This window comes from Elephantulus edwardii, unplaced genomic scaffold (assembly GCF_000299155.1).
Source record: "Elephantulus edwardii isolate Elephantulus edwardi_28Jun2011 unplaced genomic scaffold, EleEdw1.0 scaffold00262, whole genome shotgun sequence".
Taxonomy (NCBI): domain Eukaryota; kingdom Metazoa; phylum Chordata; class Mammalia; order Macroscelidea; family Macroscelididae; genus Elephantulus; species Elephantulus edwardii.
Window position 1 is genome coordinate 3,469,980 of NW_006400012.1, and position 10,405 is coordinate 3,480,384.

At 38.8% G+C, this 10,405-nt stretch overlaps 1 pseudogene; it reads left to right on the forward strand.

The window, feature by feature from the left end:
• Nucleotides 1-317: 317 nt before the first annotated feature.
• Nucleotides 318-659, forward strand: LOC102852466 (annotated as a pseudogene).
• The last annotated feature ends 9,746 nt before the right edge of the window (nt 660-10,405 follow it).

Below are 10,405 nucleotides of genomic sequence, written 5' to 3' on the forward strand. Positions count from 1 at the left end.
GTCGTCTTCTTTCTCTCTCTCTCTCTGATTTGCAAGATCATGTATCTGTAATTAAGGTAGCTGGAGACCAGAGGCGACTAAGGTAATGGCTAAAAAAGCCCACTTTAGGCTAGCATCACAACTGTTCTCATCTCAGTTTGTTCTGTTGGAGTTCTAATGGTGGGAATGGCCCTGTTGATCCAAAGGTGTCACTTCTCACTATTTGAATCCATCACCCGACAACTCCCTTGGGAGAAAGATTGCAATCTCTTCTCATAAGGATTTAAGGCTTTTAAAAACCTACTGGAGGGTTTCTCTCTCAGACTCTCACTTCCAACATGACAAAGAAAAGGAGAAAAAAACAGTCTCGTGCCAAAAAGGGCCGCGGCCACGTGCAGCCTATTGGCTGCATGAACTGCACCTGGGGCGTGCCCTAAGACAAGGCAATTAAGTTCATAATTCAGAATATAGTTGATGCAGCTGTCATCAGGGACATTTCCGAAGTGAATGTCTTCGACGCATATGTACTTCTAAAGTTCTCTGTGAAACTGCACTACTGTGTGAGCTGTGCCATTCACAGCAAGGTGGTGAGGAACCCTGAAGCCCGAAAGGACCGGACACCTTCACCTCGATTTAGACCTGCAGGTGCTGCCCCATGACCACCATCAAAGCCCAAGTAAGGATTTGATTCCTTAAAGGCTGAAGAAAAAACTTGTCTGAAAATAAAACGGAAATCATACTTTAAAAAAAAGCAAAAACAAAAAACAACCAACCCTACTGGAGGGTCGGCTACACATCAGTTCCGACATGACAGCAATGAGTAAGTTTGTGTATTCATAGATGATATTGTTTGTTTAATAATAAGCCAGTCTATTTACTTGGGTAAAAGGTGACCTCCAAAAATAACTTCCAGTCCAAGGGTTTCTTTGTCTCTACTGTTCCAGTAAATCTGGCCCTTTTTTAGGAATTTGAATTTTGTTTGACATTTCTCTCCCATTCTCTGTATCTGTTCTTACATATAGGTTATATAAAAATTAATTGTTCCTTATTCAGCGACTCATGGTGATAGCAGCCTATTCCTTATCACGCTCACAAGCACCAGAGCAAATGAACATGCACTCAGAGAAGCAGCACAAGTGGCTATTGTGTGTCACCCTTTCTTCTCTGGAACCTAAGAATTTACTTGGAATCAACCTGGTGTGGATGGAATTTCTCACAAAGAATCTCTCTCTCTCATGACCAGACTCAGATGAATACAAGACTTGAAATCAGATATCAGGCTGCTCTTACTCAAGTAAAAGGGAACACTATTATTCATATGAAACTTCTGTAAAAGCCGTGAGACAACAGCATTGCCCAACTTCCCCTTCTAACTTCACAGGCAGAGGGAAAAACATTATCAGCTTCAGCAGCCCAAGGATGATTGATATGGGGTGGCAGCCAGACACACCTCCTCTCTCCAACCTTTTTACCATTTCTGACACCAGTTTTCTCTCCCATGGCACTCCTTCTCTCCTGGGTTTAGTAATTCACTGCAATGACCCCCAGGAATTCACAGATCATTCTTATTGTTAAGAGGTCAAGGTAAAGAATCGCTCAGTTCACAGTCTTTGATAATGACAGCTTCTTCTCAGCCATGCACACAGGGAAGCCGCTCTCTGGCCCAGTCTTAATGCCTCTCAGGCCCTCAACTTGACAACTTTCCCTTCTTGTGCAAGTATTACAAAGCTTTGTGTCTCTACCAATAAGTGCCCAGGGGCACCCCACTTCACTTGTAAAACTTGGTCTGAAGGTGCTCAGTTCTCTAGCTATAGGTTAGCAAGGCTTGCTTGGCTGGCATGTGCCTGGAGGCAACCTGCTTTGGCCCAAATGCTCCCAGTTCTCTTTGCTCCATGGTTTGGCTTACTCAATCTAACTGTCTTACTCTGTAGATGAGAAAACCCACTGTGATATCTCATAGAAATCTTCTGGTTATTCTACTGTTGTTTCTCTGCTGCCATTTCCCACCATCAGGTACATTCTCCACTGTTACAGCTTTTGTGGGTGCGCGCTCTCACACTCTCTCTCTCTGCTGGTTTCTCAGCCCATGAATGCAAGGTTCATATGATGTGCCCCACTCCCATCTCTTCTTCTTAGTGATAGTGAGATCCTATCTCTGGGATGCCTTATTTTGAGCCTAGCAGGAATACAAAACTGACCAATCCCATATGAGGGGTGTATGCCCATTTATGTACTTTATTTACATCATTATCAAGCTATCAGAACCCCTGGTGGGTTACAACACCTTTATGTGTAATCTCATCCGATCATTTAGCGGTAGTTACAAGCTGATGGAAAGAAAAGCCATAAAAACGTGATCCATTGCATTACACTGCTTATAAAATTTTTACAGTAATTGGGAATAAATTGAAAACATTAACAAGTAAATCCCAGTTCAGCTTACATATCGTTAAATAAAAAGAATTTTTTTAACATGGTAATTATTCAGAGAGGCCCTTCTGTCAGTTGGCACAGTCGAGCAGAACTAGCCTAGTGGGAAGGATATAGATGGCTTCCTGCAATCCAGAATTCCCTAAGGAGGCTTGTATTTTCACCAAGTGGTATCTGAAATCAGTGTAGCACCTCTTAAACGGAATGCCTGGACTGGATACATGTTGGGAGTCTGTTCCAGTTTGGCACTCTTTTTTGGTTCTGTCACACACATTTCCTTCTTTGGGATCCATAGCAACTCTGAGTGTTAGGTGGGTTAGGGATAGTTAAGAAAATAGGTTTTAAAAGATAAATGGAATTATTGAAGATTACAAGTAAGTAGGGACCCTCCTGAGACAGCAAAAGGCCCTGTGGTACAGTGCATTACTTACTATGGTTCTTTTAGCCACATTCTTTGTGCTTCCATACCGTGAGTGAATTGCTGCTTTCATGTACTGTCAAGTTGATTACAACTCATTGTGACCCTAAGAACAATAGATCTGAACCTTGCCCTATCCTGCACCATTGTCAGGATCTCTGACATACTTGAGCTCATTGTCAGAGGCACTGTATCGATTTATTTTGTTGAGAGGCCTCTTCTCTTTCTCTGAGCCTCCACATTATCCAATACAGTACCTTTTTCCAAGAACTGGTGTCTCCTGAAAATATGCCTGAAGTAGTGAGATAAATTTCACCATTTTTGCCTCTAAGTAGCAGCCTGATTACATTTCCTCCAAGACAGATTTGTTGGCTCTTTTGACACTCTTTGAAATATTCAGTACTCTTCTCCAACACTTTAATTCAAAGACATTGATTCTTTCTAGTCATCCTTATTCATTATCCAGCTTTCAGATGCATAGCAAGCAATTGAATATATCAAGGCTTGCATCAGGCACATCTTAGTATTTAAATTGACTTTGTTGTTCTTTAACACTTTGGAGAGATCCTTGACAGCAGATTTCCTCAATGTAAAGCATCTTTTATTTCTTGGCTGCCTCCATCATGAGTGTTGGTTGTGAATCAAATAAAATGAAGTTTTGACAACTTCAGTCTTTTCTCCATTCATTATGATGTTGCCTATTTGGTCCAGTAGTGAGGATTTTTTTTTTTTAATTTTTCCTTCTTGATGTTGAAATGAGACTGCACAAATAAGGGTAGAGGGCAGCACTCCTAAGTACTCAACACTCAGCACTCCACAGACCTCAACCAAGGTAAGGGGAATTTCCATAAAATGTGGGGTACAGTACCTTTTATGTCACAAGAGTTAAAGGAAATTGAGCCAAGGAAATGAAAGGATGGGGAGGAATCTCAATATTACAAAAAAAAGACTTGATAGAAAGAGAGCAGATATATTTTAACTCAGGACACCCTGACTCTCCTGGGGTTAAAGTGAGAGCTGGGAAATGCAAACATGTACAACAAGCAGTTAGCACCCTTTCTAGTGGGTTAAATTCTAGTGGCCATTCCTTTTTTACTCATTTGGCAATTTTTATTTCATATCTGCTTTGTACATCCTTGCCCTTGATGAACTCTCATCTAGGGTGGAAGTTGATAATTCGAATCAAAACAAATAAGATCAATGATTGCAGCTAGTAAGCTATCAATATAATAAAGAAAACAAGGAATATTCAATAAAATGAAGTGATATGATAGAGATTTATGACTAATCAGAAATCAGCCTGACTCAGATTTGAGGCTTTCGAGTCTGCAACTTGGCGAAGCATTTCCTTAATAGTTTATGAGTTCTATGAGACATTGCACTCCATTATGGAACCCAGCACAAAAGGGAGGAGACCTAAGTTTTTGAGAAATGGAGAGTAATAGGCAGTGTCTCTCCAGAAAGATATTTCTGTGGTGTTGGAGAAGAGTACTGAACTAAGACCTGCTAAAATAAAAAAGAGATATATCTTGGAGAAAGTGCAGCCGGAGCACTCCTTGGAGGCAAAGATGATAAAGCTTCATCCCACAGTCTATGAGCAAGTTGCTAGGATAGACTTATATTTGGAGAGAGAAATCATACTTGTAAGGGTGGAGGGACAACAAAAGACAGGAAGACTCTCAATCAGATGGATTAACATAGTGTTGGCAGCAATGGGCTGGAGTGTGTCAGAGATTGTAAGGATGGTACAGAATAGAACAGGGTTCAGATCTGTTGTTCATAGGTTCACTATGAGTTGTACTCACCTTGGTACCACCTAACAACAACAATATTGCATAATACTCCATTGTATGAATGTGCTGTAATTTTTTTATCAATTCATCCATTGATGGACACTTGTATCCATCTATTTCTGTTGTGAATAATGCTACAATAAATAAATAAAGGCATGAGGGTCATGCAATTTGGTAGGTAGAGAGAGAGTGTTGAGAAGGTGGGAAAAATCCATTGAGGACCTGAAAAGATGGGGTAAGGGTGGGCATAGTCCAATGATGATTAATTTTATAAAACATAATGTCTGAGAATGATTGTATGAAACATAATGTCAATGAAGGAAAGTGTAGGGGGGAATCTGTATAAAAATAAATGAGTGTGCGTATAGTTATGTGTGTTGCATCTCTTTTTTCTTTAGAATATATACTAATAGTGGAGTTGAATAAATTGACATTTCTGTTTTCAACTTTTTAAAGAAGCCCTAAACTTTTTCCCATAGTGATTGTACTATTTTACATTTTCATCAGCAGTCCCAATCTCTTGATATCCTTACCAGTATTTGTTCTTTGTTTACTGTCTTGTTACTTGAATGAAATGATATCTCCATATAATTTTGTTTTGCATTGGCCCAATAATTAATTACCTTAAATATTTCTGCATGTGTTTATTGGCCATCCAAATATAATCTTTGGTAAAGTGCCTTTTCAGGTCCTCTGCCCATTTAGTATTTGGATTGTTTATATTTTCTTATTTAAGTGTTGATTAGAATATATATTATTTTTTAGTACACATGAACACTTACCTTAGTCATCAAGGAAGCCTCAATAAAACAAAAAGAATCAATACAATTCAGAGTATATTCTTGAACATAATGAAGTAAAATTAGAGGTCAATAGAAAAAGGATTGCATTTTCAAAAACCTAAGTGTCTAAAGATAAACAACATACTTGGGTTAAAAACAAATTGTGAGAGAAATTACAAAATAACTAGAAATGAACCACTGACAATGAAACACTCAAAAGAAAATCCGTAATTAAAGAGATAAGAAATGTTAAAAACAAATTAGCTAAGCCATTAACTTCAAACGTTAGGAAAAAAGCAACATAAGTTAACCTCAAGAAAATGAGATGGTAAGAAATAATAAAGACCAGAGAGAAGTCAATAAACTAGAGAATGACAATTTACAACAACAAAGAAAGAAGATTAATGAATCTAAATCCTGGATCTTTAAAAAAGTGAGCAATATAGATTTCTATCAAGAGGAGTTCTTGGGTGTTGCAAATGGTTATCATGGGAGACTGCTAACTGAAAGAGTGGAGTTTTGTTTGTCCAGACATGACCTGGGACAAGGGCTTGAAAATCCACTGGGGGGGTGGAGAATCAGTCATTGACAATTCTATGGAGCATACTCTATGCTGACCCACATGAGATCACTGTCATTTAGATTAACTTAATGGTAATTAGATTCTATCCTGGCAAATAAAAAAAAAATACACAGATAAGCACAATATAGAAAAAGGAATTAAATATATAGAAGTGATTTTAAAGTACATTATGAAGACAATGCAAGAATACTCTAACTAGATAGTGCACTATCTAGGACTGGGTCAGGCTAGGGCAAAGATCAGATCTGTTGTTCATAGAGTTGCTATGATAGTCCACTATCTAGTCCTGGATAGCTCTCCTTGGAGGTAAGGTTGAGGAAACTTTTTCTCTCATACTTTGGACATGTTGCTAGGAGTGGCTATTCCTTGGAGAAGGCCATTCTACTTGGAAGAATAGAGTGATGGCAAAGGAAAGGAGGATCCTCAACCAAGTGGATTGACACAGTAGCTACATCAACAGGCTTGAGTGAGTCATAGATTGTGAGGTTGGCAGAGGATAGGACAGGGTTCAGATCTGTTGTTCAGATCCCTATGAATGGTCCCTACGAATCATACTCAACTTGACAACAGCTAACAACAAATGACAACCTAGAAAAGATGAAAACATCCTTTGAAAATTAAGAAAAAGATAAACGGACAATTAGAGACATTTAAGAGACCAATAAGCACTAAATAAAATGAAAATTTAAGTAAAGATCTTCTTAAAAAATTCAAATACTTTGTGTTTTATACAATCTTTTATTTATTTTGTGTTTCATACAATCATTCATATACATTCTATTTTACATTTTCTTTTAATTGGTTTGCTTACAAAGTTTATATACGTTGTGCTTCACACTATTTTTCATTCACATTGTGTTTCATACAGTCATTCTCATGCATTATGTTTTATAAAATTAATCACCATTCACTTTGCCCATCATTACCCTGTCTTTTTGCCTGGATCCTTCCCTTTTATTTCACCTCCTCCACTCACCAGACTGTATAGCCCTGTGGTTTCACCCCTATCTGGCCTTCCCCCCTCTGCTCCCCATGCCCCTCCTTGAGTTCTGATACGTGTTTTACTAATTATCCTTCCATTTTTACAATAATGGTCTTAGGCAGTGTATGCCCTTATGAGACTGAGTTAGATCATCCAGCATAATGCTCTCTAGCCTCTCCCAAGTTGTGTAGAATTTTTCAAAATTGTTGCTTCTGAGTGCTGCATAGAATTCCATTGTCTGAATGTACCACAATTTCTCAATCCATTCAATTGTGGTTGGATATTTGGGATGTTTTTATGTGCTTGCAATGGTGAATAATGCTGCCATAAACATTTGTGTGCAATTCTCCTATTTGGAGTCTCATGTGTGAAGCAGCTGGATTCTGGAGGGTAGGTCCTCATGATTTAAAGTCAGATGTAAACTGTTTGATTAGGGTTTGGTTTTTTCCCCTTTTTTATTTCATTCACAATTGTGTGTGAGCTGATTGGTTGTCTGGATTTAGCTAACAATCACCTGTGGACTGGAGATCTCTCTTTTCAATCAATCAGGACCTGGTGGGTGGGCCTTTCTATTTAAAAGTCAGCTGGGCTCTCAGGATTGTGTTTGGGAAGAAATTGTTCTAAGTAGTACAGCACTTGTCTGCCAGCTTGCTGTAATGAGATAACTTGGGGTTGCTGTGATACTGAATGCTATATCAAACATTGTCAAATGCCATAATGGTTACCCATGGTGGACAGGGTTTGGCAGAGTTCCTGGCTTAAGACAGTCTTGGAAGCAGGATTGTGATCCACTTCTTAAATAACAGACCTTTGAAAACTGTATGAACACTAAAGAAACAATGATAGTTATAGAACAGGATTCAACTCTTTTGTTCATAGGGTCACAGTGAGTCATATGTTTCTTGATGGCACTTAATAACAACAACATCATGAACATTGGTGTATAAATCTCTGTGTTTCAGTTCTAATATGTTCCTAATATTGGAATAGCTGGGTCATATGGAGTTACTATGTTCAGATTTTTGAAGAAATGCCAAACTGTCTTTCCAGAGTGGTTGCACCATTTTATAATCCCACCAATAGTGTATGAGTGTTCCCACCTCTCCACATGCTCTCCAACATTTATTACTTGCCGTCCTACTAAACTTTGCCACTGCTACAGGGGTGAGATGGTATCTCATTGTGGTTTTGATTTGCAACTTTCTTATTCCCAGTGATTCTGAGCATTTCTTCATGTATCTATTGGCCACTTGAGTATCTTCCTCTATCAAAAGTCTTTCCATGTCTTTTGCCCATTTTGTAATTGGGTTATCAGTTTTTTTCTTCTGTAGGCCCAGAAGTAAACTTTTGATATGAAATCCTTGTCCAAAATGGTATCGCCAAATGTTTGCTCCCAGTTAGTAGTCTTTCCTTCAGCCTACTGGAAAAAGTTTTTGATGAGCACAGAGATTTAATCTTTAGAATATCCCATTCTCTTCAGTTTGTGCATTTCTGGCTGTATTTGGCAGTTTCTTTATACCAGGCTAAACCTTCTAAGCTTGGTCCCAATTTGTCGCTTATGAACTTTATGATCTCGGGTCTCTAATCCACCATGAGGTTATTTTTGTGTATGTTGTGAGATGTGAATCCTATTTCAGGTATCTGCAGTTAGCTGTCTGGTTTTGTCAGCACCATTTATTGAAGAGATTGTTTTCTTCCCCATTTGATAGGTTTTATTTTCTTATCGAATATCCATAGATATCCAAAGATGGATGGATCTATTTCTGGGTTCTCGAATCTGTTCCATTGGTCTATGGGGCTGTCATTGTACCTGTACCATACTGTTTTGGTTACTATCACTGTGTAGTAGGTTTTGAAGTAAGTGACTGCTATGCCTCCCACTTCATTTTTACTTTTCAGAGGTGCTTTGCTTATTTGGGGTCTCTTTCTTCTCCAAATAAACTGTAAACAAAGAGTATAAAAATTTAAAAAAAAAAGATTTTGCTTCATAATATTTCCAGATCCAGGTGGTTTTCATGTGAATTTTGCTAAACTCTCATACAATTCTTTGGAGACAAAGAAAGTGAAAATTCGTCTCACTTACTTTGGACATACTTTCAGGGGGAACAAGTCCTTGGAGAGAGACATCATGCTGGAAAAGTAGAGGGTCAGTGAAAGGAAAGTTATTGTTGTTATGTGCCGTAGAGTCACCTGTGACTCATAGCGATCCTATGTACATAGCTCTGAACCCTGCCCTATCCTGAGGCTGTCTCACTGACTCTGACATACCTAATCTCATTGTCCCAGTTACCATGTCACCAATCTCATCTATGGTCTTCCTTTCATGTGTTGTCTCTTCACTTTTCCAAGCATGATGTCTCCAAGGACTAGTTCCCCCTAGCCTTGTGACCAAAGTATGTGAGATAGAGTTTCAAAATCCTTGCCTCCAAGGAGAAATTTGGTTCCACTCTCTTCATGACAGACCTATTTGTTCTCCTGGAGGTCCATGGTATGTTCAATAACTCGTCTTCAGCACCACAACTCAAAGATATCAATTCTTCTTCTTCTTCTTCATCCCTAGTCATTGACCAGCTCTTTGATGCATAGCAGGTAACTGCCAAAGACCATGGCTTGGATCAAGCGCACCTTAGTCTCTAGACTGACATCATTGCTCTTTGGCACTTTGGACAGGTAATTGACAGCAGATTTCCTCCGTGCAAGCAGTCTTTTCATTTTCTGACTGCTGATATCAAGAATGTTGATTGTGGGGCCTAGCAAGGTGAAATTGTTAATAACCTTAATCTCTTCGCCATTCACCATAGTGTGGCCAATTGACCCAGTGGTGAGAATCTTTGTCTTCACCCATAAGCTGTAGTCCAAACTGAAGACTATAGTCCTTGACTTTCTGCAGCAAGCGCTTCAAATCCTCCTCAGTTGCTGCAAGCAAATTTGTATTATGTGCATAATGCAGTTTGTTAATGAGTCTTCCTCCAATCCTAGTGCCACAATCCTCCTCATAAAGTCCAGCCTCCCAGATGATCTATTCTGCATACAAATTGAAAAGGTATGGAGACAGAAAACATCACTGACATACTTCTGTCTTCATGCAGTGTTTCCTTGCTCTGTTCTGACAACTGCCTCTAAGACCAAGTACAGGCTATGCATGAGCACAATTACGTGTTTTTTTTTAAATTCCCATTTTTGTCAAATTTGCCACAGTTTGTTGTGATCTACACAGTTAAATGCCTTTGCATAGTCAGTGAAACACAGTAGATGTCCCTCTGGTGCTCTTTGCTTACAGCCAAGATTCATCTGACATTAGCAATAATGTCTCTAGTACCATGGCCTCTTCTAAACCCAGCTTATGTTTCTTTTCTTTCTTTCTTTCTTTCTTTCTTTCTTTCTTTCTTTCTTTCTTTCTTTCTTTCTTTCTTTCTTTCTTTCTTTCTTTCTTTCTTT